This window comes from Leptinotarsa decemlineata, unplaced genomic scaffold (assembly GCF_025532065.1).
Source record: "Leptinotarsa decemlineata unplaced genomic scaffold, Ldec_3_MD MMD2_tig00026282_RagTag_RagTag, whole genome shotgun sequence".
In the NCBI taxonomy this organism is placed as follows: Eukaryota; Metazoa; Arthropoda; class Insecta; order Coleoptera; family Chrysomelidae; genus Leptinotarsa; species Leptinotarsa decemlineata.
Window position 1 is genome coordinate 17,609,677 of NW_027412668.1, and position 14,514 is coordinate 17,624,190.

Genomic DNA, 14,514 nt, shown 5'->3' on the forward strand with positions numbered 1-14,514 from the left:
TATGATCGTTTTTCAAAGATACAAATTGAGACGTATTTTTGAGACACTCTGTATAAAATAAAATTTGAGTTTCGTTCTGAAACAAAGACCACCATATATAATCTCAATGTTACCAGAATTTGAGTTCGATGTATCAGGTAATTCATGCGATATTGAATATTCAAAAATACCATGTTTTCGCCAAAAAAAAAAAACAGAATAATTAATATTTTAAAAACGATGAGAGATAGGTATAGAACATGGTTCACGAAAGTAATTTGGATTTCGAATGCAGAATTCAAAAATGATATAATATAAAGGGTGTACCATTTGAAATTTCTAAGTTGATGTCTGTAGGTGTGGCAACAATGCGGCGATGAAAATATTTTCAAACAATAGATCACAGCCATCTACATCGATTACAAAAATTTGAAACTCTCATCTTTTTTTATTCTCAAGATACGTCTAATAGACCATCGAATATGGAATACCCTGTATATTTCAATCAAATTTATGTTCATCTTTGTTATAGTCGGAATGAGTCAAATAGGTTTGAAGTTACTGGGATCACCTCCCTCTTCACTGTTGTACAGAGGAATTCCCTGCAAGTGGCCGTCGATGGATATCTCTTAAATACCTTCACCATAAACGCTGGTGTTCCTCAGGGATCCATATTGTCGCCAACGACTTACTGGAAACAAATGAAGAATCCAATATATTGCTTTTCTGACGACAGCACACTAGATCTAGAAGTGATTTTGAATTGGGGTGAAAGTAACCATGATCAATTCAATGCCATTAAAACCCAGGCATCGGTTTTCTCCAAGAAGATAAATGTCTACAAACCGGATATAATAATGCCAGGGCAGACAATTCCACTTTCAGCTTCGATAAGTTTGTTAGGGGCGAAAATGAACACCAATATGTCTTGGCACAATAGCTGAAATTGCAAAGGCTGCTTCTCGAAAGCTTGAAAAACTGTTCCGAACAAGAAAACTGTACACACCTCAGCAACTTTTGGCTATTGGCTTGATTGGAGACGCGAACATCACTTGCAACCTTGATAGTCTGGAACATCGAAGAAAGGTTGGCGATTTGTGACTCTTCTTTAGATACTTTCACGGAAAGTGCAAGTAACTTTGCATATTTAATTCCACCAAATCCACCATATCAGAAATAGGCGACGGACTGTGGCTGCTCATCGTTTTGAGGTTCAACTCAGTACACCTCGAACTTCGCTGTTCACAAGAACTTTCTCATTTGAAGAGCTGCGTGTATGTAGAATAAACTTCCAGAGAAGCTTTTTCCAAATGGATTCAATCTCCAGCAATTGAAATCAAATGTGAATTGCTATATTATATTGCTATATATATTTCGTCATAGTTCACGCACTTTTTATTTTTAGTATCCTTAATCACTTCAAATACTTCATCATTGTTCATAGTTCTGAATTCGATCACAAGAGATTAATTATGAAACTTTCCAGTTAGATCAGTGGATAATAGAGTTTAACAATGTTCTTGCTCAACTCACGTACGATTGAGCAGTAGAAATCATTCAGAATATTGAAAACAGCCTTTGCCTCACCAGAACCTCTCGATGCGCATTTTGCTAGCCAGGAGATAACTAAAACAGTTTTGTCATCCACTGATTTTGTTACAGTACCCCAAACAATGAAATTCCGAAAAAATTACTTGAAAGTAAATTATGTTTAGATATTGCAACAACAAGAAGATGAATATCAGTAATGACCTGAGTTACCACCCCGTCAGTTACTTCTAGTTTCCAAAATCGAAGGAAATTTACCTGGCAACCTAAACGACCGTTAAATCACAAAAACACTGATTTTCGGTTTGGAATTTTTATAATAATCGACTCCTTAGTCATTTTGATTTACAAATTATTCTCCTGAATATACGAGTATATGAATAACATTGTATCAAGCCCACGAACTATACGCCTCCAATTATTTGGCGTAGGTTTATTTTGTAAATAGTTATTATCATAGAATCTTGGAGTATAAAAACCTTGACCAACAATGGTATGGCGGATGGCATGTTAATTACCAACCCAAACAAATATTGTGTGTGGATTTACTATAGTTCAAAGAAAAAATAATATATGTTTTAAGTAACACTTCATTGTGAGACTTTCATTGAACATTTCACAAAATTGCGACACGTATTTCACTTAACAATAGCTTCGTCAGGGGTGTTCATACTAATTATACCTGTGGAAGCTATAGTTGCGATTTTTTAAACTGTTGTGTGAAAATCACGCAATGAAGTGTTCACTTGAAAACATAACGGATTTTCATCTTTATTTTATAAAATTGTTTTATGACAAGAAGCCATTAGGTACCTAATTATACAGAGAAGAGAAATCTGACGTCTAATATTTTTCAAATGATACATCAATTGGTATAGATTTCAAGAGAATATTTGAGTGTGAAGGGTCCTGATCAGAACTTCGTATAATTTAGAAAATATAAAATAGTTATGATGAAGAAATGAGAAATGAAACTTTCTATGTTTTTACCACTTTTATTTGTAACTAACTTTACTGTAGTTCCGTCCTATAGGGACATTTTCAAACTTATACAATAAACAGTAGTTTATTGTATACACAATAGTTTATTGTTTGAAAATGTCTGTATAGGACGGAACTGCAGTAACGTTAGTTACAAATAAAAGTGGTGAAAAACTTTCATTTCATTTCCCTTTCCTTCATTATGATTTCCTACCACGTAGTAACGGCTACATCCATCAATTTATTAAATATATAGGAAGTTATAAAATATATCATTTCTACATAAAATATCGTGTACAGTATCCAGAAGTAATGAAAGAGTATTGGAAGAATATTTCAAAATGTTCAATAATGAAGTAGTTTCAAGAAAATTTATGCGGGAAAATTTATAAATAGACCCTAAAATTGGTGTAGTGAATGCATACTTGGTGTACTGGAGAAAGGCGTCAATAAAAAAAATGAAACGTCGGCAATGCAACAGAATTGAATTTGCCAAATCATAGTTCCAGGTCGAAAGTTGTCTCAAAACATGTATTCTTTTGGAAAGATCCGTTCACTATAGATTAAATGTGACATTTGATGTTCAAGTTTTTTAATACTGATACGTTTACATGATCATACAGTGCATTTCTTCAATATCCCCCCCCTTTTATTTTTTGAACGGATCAACTCAAAAAATTGAAATTTGGGATAATGAAATTAAATTATGAATACTTTATTTTCAAGTGAAATTGACAGATGAAACTTTCAAGATGGCGACTGGACACCATCCGGAAAAGAAATTAAATGGAAAGGGGTTCTTGTGATTCATAATTTTGAAGCTCCTGACGAATACTTCCCAACCCTAGAATATGAAGTCAATATCTTCACTTACTACAAAATGGCGAAACATTTAATAATTTCCTGAAAACAAACACATTAATATCGATATTTCTAGAAATATCCCTTTTTATCTGCCATATGACAAATCCAACAACCCGATAAGGTTTGTTAAGTTATTTTTTGTTTATAATCATTGTTCAATTAGTATATTCTCATTTAGTTTTCGGTTTTACTAGTAGAAAGGTACATACCAACAATCTCAATTCTCGTCCATTGGAAACAAAAATTAAAGCGATTTTTATTTACGGTGCAACGTGTAACTTTCTCGAGACCGAAAGGATTTTCAATGAACGTTTTCCGAATCGTCCTATCTGTAGAAAATATTTGAGGGAACTTGTATCCAAATTCATAACTACCGGTAGTGTACATAACAAAAAGCCCCCAGGTCAGCCGTCCATTCCGGAAAAACAGCAAGTGCAAATAATTGGTGAAATGATAGTAAATCCTGAACGGTCTATACTTATTCCGTGGCGAATGTTTGTGATGTGTCTCCTTCTACTGTGTGGAGACTTTTGAGAAGGAATAGGTATCATCCATACAAAATCAAAATGGTACACCAATTAAATGAAGATGACCCTCATCGAAGAACAGAATTCTGCGAAATCATGACGGAAACCATTGCAAGGCATCCTACCTATCTCCACAATATTTGTTTTAGTGACGAATATACATTTTCTTCAAACGGAAATTTCCACAGATAAATTTGCCGTTATTGGAGTGACACCGACCTTCCCGTTTTCCAGGAAATACATACCCAATATCCAGAAAAAATTAACGTTTGGGCAGGAATATTGTGAAACCATATAGCAGGACCTCTATTTATTTATCAAAATTCAATAGGGGAACTGTTTTTGAATATGCTGGAAACTACTGTTGACCCTCTCATCACTGAAATCGTCGAAGCGAATCGTAATGAATTCGATATGGATATTGTATTCCAACAAGAAGAAGCACCACCACATTACTCCAGCCATATAAGAAACTATTTGGATACTACTTTTCCCGGTCGTTAGATTGGCCGTCGAGGTCCTACAGAATGGCTAGCCCGCTCGCCAGATTTGACACTTTTGGACATTTTTTTATGTTCATATGTCAAGAAGTTCAAGGCAGCCATTTCGAGCATCTTCTGAACTAACCTCAAGCTTATTACCTCATATTATGTAGTTAAATGTCAATGTATTCAAGCAATTATTGAAAGTTCCGCCATTTTTTTTAGTTGACTCGAACAAAAAATTAAAGGGAGGGGACATTAAAGAAAAGCATTGTATAATTTCCGTTGTCATAACAATCGAGTGTCATCCACTTTCACAGATCAAGCGTGACTGAACATCTTTCTTCATAAAATACGTGTTTGACTAAAATCGTTGAAATCATACACACATTTGAGTATATGTACCGTTAGAAAGTTTTTGAATTTTTGTTTGTGATGGCAGGAATACTTTCTTTCTAACACCACATTCTCCAGGAATTATTGTCTCACTTTTTCATAAATGAAACAGAAACAGTCTGTATCAATTGTAACTCAGATTATAGTGTTTTGAAGAAATGTATTTGCACATGCCTGGCACTTTCCTTGCATATGTTCTAGCGAAAAGCATAATATTTGGTAAACTTTTGACTTTTCTTGTCCAATTTCATCCACAACTCACCTTCTTCTACCTTCTGGTCAAGCAGACGTCTCGTTTATTTAAAGAAAATCACTTTCTGAGCCTATAATAAAATTTCTGTCGTTGAACTATCGCGCCTACTTTAGCAGGGGTTGACACATCTCAAATGATTTGGTTCTCTAACCCTAATTCTCTTTCTTGAAGGTTCAGCTTCTTTGAACCGGTTTTACAGTATTTACGCTGGCATTGGTCGTTGTAACATCGGTTGTTATAAAAACCTCCTTTGAGATGACAAGGAAACGTAATCACTAAAACTGTTTTGCAATATAATTATGAGAGATAGTTTTTGAATGATTAATCACTACCTCGAAATGGTTCAGAAATACAGTGTGTAACTGAATATGTGTAAAACATTCAAGGAGGTGATTCCTCATCGAAAAAAAGATAGGATCTTTCATATAAAGAAACTTCATTGGAGCATCCCTTGTTAAGATACAGCCCCTTAAAGAGGGTACATAAAATTTTTTCACAAGCACTGAAAAAGTTACAATATTGAAATTAACCTGACGTTTTGTACTACCAAAAAGACAGTCAGTAATTTATTTGGTTTACTCCATGGTTGTAAGGGGTGTAAAACGCAACCCCTAAAAGTTATTTCCAATGTAACTTTTTGTCTTATCATTTGTTTACCATTTTAAAATTTATTTCCGATAGCCTGTTTCCTTCTAAACAAAAAATATCTCTTGGGTTTTTTGCCCAAAATAAACCAGTTCGCAGCAAAAAATTATTTTACGAACAACTACAGAGATACATTGTCATAAATGCGAACTAGATTTATTGTTATTTTGTAGTTAGTACCTGCATTAAACGATTAAAGGGTAAGAAAAAACTAATTCATTAATAACAAAACACACAACATGTAGAAATCATAGTAAATGTTCAATGTCTACTTTCAGACATTATGCATGCGTCTAGACGTCGGCGCATTGAGCTACGTATTCGCCTAAATATTCCTGGAGTCTCTGATTACCCTGCACGCATCGATGATGCGGTTTCTTAAGTCCTCTACATCGCGAACAGGATTACGATAAACCAAATGCTGTAAATGGCCCCAAATAGAGAAATCGGGAGGATTGAGATCAGGGGATCTAGCGGGCCTGTTCTGTGGTCCTCCTTGACCTATCCACTGATTTGCATATGTTATGTTTCAGTTAAATGCTGACGTGGTACTTGACTAAAATAGTCGGGAGCCCCATCATGCATAAAAACATATCCCTTCTGACGCCCAAAGGAACTTCCTCTAGCAGTACTGGATGCACTTCTCTTAAAAATTGAACGTATGCCTCACCATTTAATCGAGGAGGTAAAAAATGAGGCCCAATTAAATCATCCCCAATAACTCCGAGCCACACGTTAAGAGAAAACTGTTCTTGATGGTTAGTTTCGACAATAGCGTGAGAGTTTTCATCAGCCCATATGTGATAGTTATGAAAATTAATAATCTTTTCCCGAAAAAAACTACATTCGTCTGTGAATTCTATCGTCTTCAGAAAGTCACAAGTTCTTCTAATCATTTCCAGCATCCAATTGCAAAATTCAAGACGGTTCGGAAAGTCTCGCGGTAACAGTGCCTGTACTCGTTGCAGATGGTAAGGGTATAAGAGTTTAAAATTCGAAATACCGTTATATGATCAACATTTAGCTGGAAAGCAATCTTTCTGAACCATATTCTCGTAATCGTTGATGAAGTCGAGCAAATATTCTATGTGAAGGATGCTGCCGTTGAGGATACATTTCAGCATATCTTCTAGAAGCTTCTAACCCATTCCGTTGTGACAAACCATAAACGTAGTGCATAGCAGACATTTCCTCATTTGTGTATGCCATTTTAATAACAAGTGAATAATAATAATAATAATAATAAATGAATTTATTGACAGCTGAAATAACATGATACAATATGGAGAAAAACAAAATACAAATTTGTCAATAGGACACAAGATTGAACAGAGTTCATTCTTCCTCTTGCACCTTACAAAAAAAAAAAGAAAAAGATGAAAAACAAAAAAAAACAAAGGACCTAAAATAAAATTGGAATTGTGATATCGGGTACAACATTCAATTCATGAGGCGGATATCGATACAAACATAAGGATACTACAAATATTTTAACTATGGCCTACAAGAGCCAATGTGTCATAGAATATATTCGGGTATTATTGATTTTTCAGAAGGTGTTTTTTCAGGCAGTACCTGAAACTGGAAACAAATTTCGACCGAAAGGAAGGTGGTAGGTTCTTATAGAATTCAGCTATCGTATATGTAAATGACCTTTTGAATAGTTCTATGGAGTGTCTAACAACATGGATCATTTTGTGCCTGATGTTCACGTTATGAACATCAGTTCGATAAGTTCGATATTAAAGTAACAAATTAAGAACAGAACAACAACACACAATTAGTATTAATTCAATTTCGAAAATTCACAAACTGACAGCGTCATACCAATTTAATTGTCACTATTGCTGACAGCGACCTACTAGATAGATTAGTTTCGTATTTTCGCATTTATGACGATGTATCGCTGTAGTTGTTCGTAAAATAATTTTTTGCTGCGAACTGGTTTATTTTGGGCAAAAAACCCAAGAGAAATTTTTTGTTTAGAATGAAACAGGCTATTGGCTATATGAAAGATCCTATCTTTTTTTCGATGAGGAATCACCTCCTTAAATGTTTTACACTCATTTAGTTAAACCGTGTATACACTCAGGTGTATAAAAACGGCCATCTTGAAATGTTAACAAATTTTGATTTTGAATAGCTCCTTCATTTTTAGCCTGTTTGTGATATTTTTTTTAATGGGACGAAATTCATTATTGTTCAATTCACATCAAACATAGTTATGTTTCTATCATCCAGGTTTAAGACACCTTGTGGTGAAATACAGCTTTTGATTGACACTCAAAATCATCCTGAATGAAAGTTTGGTCTATTCCCTATACAATTTTTTCATTTTGATGTGACAATTCGTTTGAAATTTATTAATTTTTCAATTGGGTATTCTGTGCGTATTCTTTTTCTTTACAATAATTATGGAAAAATCAACAATTAAACAATAATATAAGTAGAATACGGTGGGATTTTTTTTTATACCAGGCATTCTAAGAATTAGCATCTGAAGCTTCTGAAGCATGTTATTCCACGTCCGAATGATCTCAACACGAAGATCATTTTTGTCCGTAGGTGGTCTTTCGCGACTTCTCACATATCAACCTAGATATGCTCAACAGGATTTGAATCCGGGAAGCGTGCTTGATCGTTGCATATGAAGAATACTTAGAGAAAATGCTTTATTCAATAATTTCATAAATCTGAAAGAAATAGTGATATCAAAAACAATGAACGAACTATCTAAGGGAGAAAATGATCCATACAGGAGGGTTTTGAGTGTCTTCCAAAAGCTGTATTTCCCAACAAGGTGTCTTGAACCTAGATGATAGAAACTTTGATTTCCCTCATATAATTTGCATACATCTGGCTGTATTAGGAAATGTGTTTGATGTGAATTAATTTGAGATGAATGCTCTTTCATGTATTCTAAAAATTAACGAAATCGAAAATTTGTTTACTTCAGGAAGTGGCTATTATTTATGCACCTGAGTGTATTTGCATCTACGTGTTTGAGGAAATTTCCGTATCTATTTTGTTGTTTTGAAATGTGTCACCTACATAAAAGTATTACGACCGCGTGTTTACTTCTACACGGTGGTATTACTGAGCTCACTTTACAACCTCACGTTTTGTAGCAATAATATTTGTGAGACTGGGATGTCACATTTGTGTTAGGCAGACCGAGTTCAATTAGAGGTCGTTAGCCCATACCTGTACTTAGGCGTTATCTACTCTGAATCATGTCTCCTATAGCGTTATCCTTCTAGACGTGAGTACCACTTCAATTCTGCAGACAAGAAACACAGAATTTCACTTGCATACAAACCGTGCACATTAAATTGCAGTTTCGACAAATTAAAATCGACGTTTAAACGACGATTTCTCAACTTTTTCGGTCAACAACACGACGTGCAATCATTCGACCTCGGTCCAATATACACGTGACTTCAATACTGAAACGACTACCTACATATTTCAACTTAAAACGAACCGAAACAGCTTTATTTGAACAAATTAGTAGGTCATATTGGGCCCATGAATAGAAGAGAGAAATCATACATAATTTATTGTGAGAGAATTTCGACCTTTGTTGGAAATGCTAATTGAAACGACGTTGTGGTAGAAGAATGAGCGCATTTCCCTGAATACAAAGTGTGAAAAGTTACAGGTTGTTATTCGATGAGTCAACGCTAACTTGGTAGCTAGATTCAAAAATATGGTCAATCACCTTCAAAGAAACCTCCTATATAGACTTAAAATTTTTCAATATGTCGTCGTATTCCGATATGCCTTTATAAAATACTGGTTTCAATCAAAAATTTGTTTCAAGTATTTTGTACAGAGACTATTACAAACTCGAGTGTTGTGGATATCCATATGTGCATCGAACTGATATCGAAATATTTGGCTTAATGGAATAATTATGGCAACATTAGAAAGATGCCTCGAAATTATTTGCTGAAAGGTGATTATTGCTCAATAATAACAGAATTGTCTGAGAACTGAAACATTATTAAAGCTTTTTCTGATTCAGCTCTGAAAATGAAACCTCTTCAAAATATTTCAGTTGAAAGCATCGAGTGACTGGTAAAAACGCAATTTTCCATATATCCCATTCTTATATGGAATATTACGAGAATTCACTTGTGACAGTTCATGAAATGTCCTGAAGTATTTAAGAGATGACCTGATGATATTTTCGCGATTACAGTCGTAGTTGAGATGATCAATTTTTAGATATAAACAAGAATCCACTCACAAAGTTATGATGAACTATATTTCCTGATTGTATGTATGATACGGAAATCATCATATCATATTGATACTAATGTTTATCCAAAAGACCAAACCCAAAAGGTAGTTTTATTTGAATTCAAACTATCATAATACCTATTCAGAAGAGCTTTTACGATACGGCTATCCTGGACAGTAATTCTAGGAAAACACCAACAAAGAAACCCAGTGATAGGGTGTCTGATATTATTTCAAACAATTGACATCGCTGATCAAAATAAAAATTGATTTTGCTATGTTACCCGGCTGACAGGATTGCAAATGGGCATAGGTGGCTCGAAGAGGTTATAACATGGCATACTCAGAACACGAGGCTTATTTCCGTAGTTGTTAATGTCGAAACCCCAAAAATATTAATGTTCCCAAATACGTAGTAGATGAAAGTAAATATTCCCACAGTTTGTGGAAAGAACTACACGAAATGCAGATTCGTTCTAGACATTCGTGTAGACAGAAATGTGTCAGTGTAAAAACTAGATATACAATTTCAATTATCAAATAGATGCTGTCGACCGAAGTAAAACAATGTCTATTCACCATTTTTGACAATGTGACAATGATGCCTATTTCTCAAAATATCGTACCTACAGGGGATTCTCAAGAAGTTCGAAAAACATAACGTTGATGAGTTGAAACCAAATATTTCATCTTCTCTATGTAGAATTCACCATAACATTTTGATACAACATATGCATGAATACAGGCGATATTGCCAAAATGATATTTTCGTCGAAAAGGGTAAGAATATCATTGAATTGAATTAACGAAGGAGGTTCTTCTCAACTATTAGGTTATATTTTGTTAAAACTGCGACTAACCAAATATCAAGAAATTATGTTTTAAAGAAGTAATCCAAGCGTAACAGCCGTGATAACTCAGAATATTCGTCCTCTCACTTGAGTTTCCAATCAAAACAAAAAATTGATGTTTTTGGTTACAATTATTCAACTTTTTCATATTTTGTGGAAATGAAACTTCGAGAACTTCGGAAATTTTGCATGATTTACGGTAAAATGTATTATTCTCTTTCTGAGTTTCAATCTCGCTCTGATCAGGAAGAACTGATAGTATGGGAAAATGAACATTTGCCACAAATTCTTTCATCGTAATTGTTATTTCACATGTTTGAAATGCCTTATTTCATCAGTGAATTAATCATTTTTAAGCAAATCACTTATGTTTTATTCAAAAATGTGTAGAATACTATACTTTCTCTATGACTTATAAAAAAGTACACACATCGCCAAAATTCTTGGACCCTCCTTATGTTCATCTAAATGAGACACTATAACACTATAAGTCAAGAAATTCATTACAAAATAGGTACATTTGATTTGGTTATGTAACCAACGCAAATTAGCTGAATTTAATTTTAACTGAACAAGAAAAAAAATACAAACTAAAAATAGTACATTATAAAATGATTACCAGAATCTGAAATGTAGAAGAAAACCGTTTTAGAGCGAAATCAAAAATGCATTAATATTCGGTGTATCCTACCTTGTTCTGTAGTAAGGTGTTGACTCGCCTGTGCTTGGAAACAATAAGGGCGTTAATGGTATCCATTGGGATGTTGTTCCTTTCTTCTTGGGCCGCGAGTGTGAGTTCCAGGAGGGTGCTAGGAGGATTAATTCTGTTCGAGATTGCTCGTTTAACAAAATCCCACATATGCCCATTGGGATTCATCCTTGGTGAATTTGCTGGCCAAGGTAATCTTTGAATTTTCTCAATCTCCAGTGCATTTTGTAATCTTCTCGTGCGATAAGGCCTAGCATTGTCATCCATTGAAATGATATTGGCTTCAATTTCATTTCAAAGAGGATAAATAATGGGTTCAATAATGTTTCGAACATATCTATTTCCTGTCATAGTATCTGGAATGGGAATAAGCTGCGTACGACGACCATGCATTATATGCCTCACCAAAACATTACTGATCCTCCTTGGTATGAAACGACTTCTCCAGCAAAAGATATAGTCTTTCTTGTCGCCCTGAACTCTGTATCACCGACTATCACTAACTAAACCAAATCTGGTTTCGTCCGAAAAAAATATATTTTGCCACTGATCTAAAAGCCAGTCTCTGTGTTCCTGTACCCACTGTAGACGAGCGGCTATGTGTCTGGGGAATAGCCTGGGTACCTACTCCTAATGGTCTTCTGGATTGCAAAATTGGCTCTAGCAAGTCTCCGCCGTATTGTGGTACTGGAAAGAACCAAACGTTCTTCTTAAATGAGTTCGGACTGTTGAGACTGTTATGGTTCGATTCCGACATACATATCCTGCTAGATACCGAGCTTATCTTGCATTAGTTACCCTAGGACGCCCAGTTCCACGTCTCCAGTCAACACTATTAGTTTCCTGGTACAAATGCACTATTCGGATAACTGAATCGCGGGGATTCCTTAGTCTATTCGCGACTTGATGATTCGGCAGCCCCTCATCATGAAAAACCACTATTCTTGCTCTATAGAACACTGAAATTCTATTGCCAGGCATAATTGCAAAGAAGAATTCAACAATCATTTAAACAAGCTAAATCAATATGAACCATTTTTCAAACATTGGTATTTAAAATCAGAGGAAATTGTTTTTGTAAACATTTTTGCATGCCTAGCACAGGTGAAATAAATAAAGATGAAATGTACAAAAATCCAACCATGATAAATATTTTGTTTTACAATTTACGAGGGGGTACAAGAATTTTGGCAATGTGTGTATTTTTGAAAATAAACAACTTAAAAAAAGCATTCACATTTCTATGCTTTTTTAGTAAATAGTCATAAAAAAATATAATTTTCAGAACAGAGCTATTTTGAATGGAATTTTTCACTGTACCTAAGAGTCGCGCATGAAATAGTTAGTGATCAGTGAGAATAAAGGTCTACAGAACAATACCCTGCTTTTTAGGAGGATAAAATGAAAGAATCTTGTGATCAGATGCGCTGATGTTTATCTAACATTTAGGCAGGAAATGAAATTGTATTGTTTGCAAGAAAGAGGAAGTAAACACTCAGAAGAATTGGTCTTCGAAATATTACTAGCCTGAATTCTTGAAAAAAAAAATTATGTCACCAAACACAGAAAGTACTGCAGATGGCTTCAGTAATGTACCTAATACCTAATTGAAGGTGGATGCGCCAGTCGTGAATTATGAATTGAAAGTTTCATGTTGTATGAATAGGTATTGAAAATACCAAGTATTTTCGAACAGATTGTTTTCTGAAACATCAGTTATTTCTATAGAAAAGCTAAGTATGTAAATACTTTTTCCATTCCTTCAGTTTATTTAGTAGGATAAATCTCTATAAATTAAACAAGTTTTTGACCAATTGAGCTCTTATATTAGAGGTTTTTATTACCCAGTATCTTCTTTGCGGAATACTTTTCATTTTGCCTGTTACCATTTTGCTTTGTTGATCCAGATTTGCTTATTATTCAGATTCACGAAGATCAAAACCTTAAAAACATCCAATAACTGTTCTTTCATCAAAGAATACTGCTAGGGATATTGCAGTGTTTTGAATATATTATCCCTGAGTTACAATTGTGAATAAATTTTAGATTGCATTTTCAAATTCCATACGAGTTACTAGTATTTATAAGGACATATCCACACAAATGTTCAACATTCTTCCCATGCGTGTTTATGAAAGTATTTGTAAAAATTATTTATTCAAGGTTATGCCTAAACTTTCAAGTCTTTTCTCGATGGTCATTTCATTTCTGCTCAAAGTATTTGAGATCGTATTCTAAAACTGCTTTGTTCTCAGAATTCAAATCATTAACATCAACTCGCAAATTGACTGCCAAATTCTCTGTGGCATGATTCATATGACCTCTTGATATATGTGGAAGAGTATGAAAAAGAAACTACCAAACCATGTATTCTCAGTCCAACTAGATATCATTGTGATATTTTTTTTTTAATTAAGAAAATCTTACAGAATTTCAAATACTTATCTATATCGAGGTTTCCGTAAGACCTCCCATTGAAATCACGTCATTTTCACAAGAATGTCGACTGACAGAAAGCCATTCAGTATGAACTACAAACTGTAAGGGCGCTATAGGAAAATTACAATATATGAAGAAAAACATGTGTGGAACTCACTTTGTATTACAATGTCTATCCAAAAATTGTCACTAGCATGGAACTATCACTTCATTTTGTTTAAAAACTTCACTTCGAACCATAAACACTTAACTCAGGTAAGTCTGCGCTGTACACTGCTGGTGGGTTGACTTGAAAGGTGAGGTAAGGTGCGTCCCGTTAGGTTGGTATGCAGAGGGTATGGCTCAATTGCACACACTGTTTCACCTTCAATCTTATGACTTGACACGAGTTGAAATCCGAAGTGGAGTAAAATGATTTCTAGCTTACGAGGGGTACTTTTAAATCCATTATATATACCGAATTCATTTATTAGGAAGTGCTACGAATTGGACGTTGAAAGTTGAGACTTCTTGGCGATATCTAGTTAACGGAAAAACAGATTTTAACAGATATCAGCAAACCAACTGTTATCATTCAGAATTCTTGCGAACCAAT

At 34.5% G+C, this 14,514-nt stretch overlaps 1 protein-coding gene across 1 annotated transcript in view; it reads right to left on the reverse strand.

Moving 5' to 3' along the window:
• The window catches only part of Myo10A (unconventional myosin 10A), a 184,391-nt gene extending 170,174 nt beyond the window's left edge, over nt 1-14,217 (reverse strand). Inside the window, exon 1 of the mRNA XM_074179939.1 lies at nt 14,077-14,217. The gene's annotated coding sequence lies outside the window, so the exon portion shown is untranslated. The remainder of the gene's footprint in view (nt 1-14,076) is intronic.
• Nucleotides 14,218-14,514: the final 297 nt, after the last annotated feature.